Here is a 774-nt window from a genome sequence, read left to right as displayed (position 1 = left end):
CAAATGTCTAACGGAAATCAAGACAAATTTTGTCAGAAAAGATTTGTACTTATTTACTACTTTAGTGACACTATAAAAAAAAAGAAAAAGAAAGAAAAAGAAAAAGAAAAGAAAAGAATAAAAAAATATCTGGCCAGGTTGTCATGACTTTTTCTTAGCCTATTTGTCATGATCAGGCCTTTTGTTTCTGATTACCACTTCATAATTTGTTTTCATGATTTTTCTAAAATTTTGTTGGTATTAAAAAGCTTGCCAAGGACTTCCCTGGTGACGCAGTGGTTAAGAATCTGCCTGCCAATGCAGGGGACACGGGTTCGAGCCCTGGTCCGGGAAGATCCCACATGCCGCGGAGCAACTAAGCCCGTGCGCTGCAACTACCGATCCTGCGCTCTAGAGCCCGCGAACCACAACTACTGAAGCCCTGCGGGCCTAGAGCCCATGCTCCGCAACAAAGAGTAGCCCCCGCTCACCGCAACTAGAGAAAGCCCGCACACAGCAACGAGGACCCAACACAGCCAAAAATAAATTAATTAATTGATTTAAATTTAAAATAAATAAATAAAAAGCTTGCCAGTCTCACTACGAAAATTTGTATTTTAAAAAATTAGGGCCGCGTTCACCCAGTGTACAGTATCCTGTCTACCCTTGTGCTAAGGTTACTGAGGGTGGTTCCAAGAGCACTTTAGCCCGTAGTCCTCCCCTCCCCCACCCCCAGCTGACCCCACAGCTTGGCCCTCGGTTAGCTGGGATTTTTGTTTCTTTGCCTCAGGGGAA

The sequence above is a fragment of the Physeter macrocephalus genome, chromosome 4 (assembly GCF_002837175.3).
Source record: "Physeter macrocephalus isolate SW-GA chromosome 4, ASM283717v5, whole genome shotgun sequence".
Lineage (NCBI taxonomy): Eukaryota > Metazoa > Chordata > Mammalia > Artiodactyla > Physeteridae > Physeter > Physeter macrocephalus.
Note: the sequence above shows the minus strand (reverse complement) of the source record.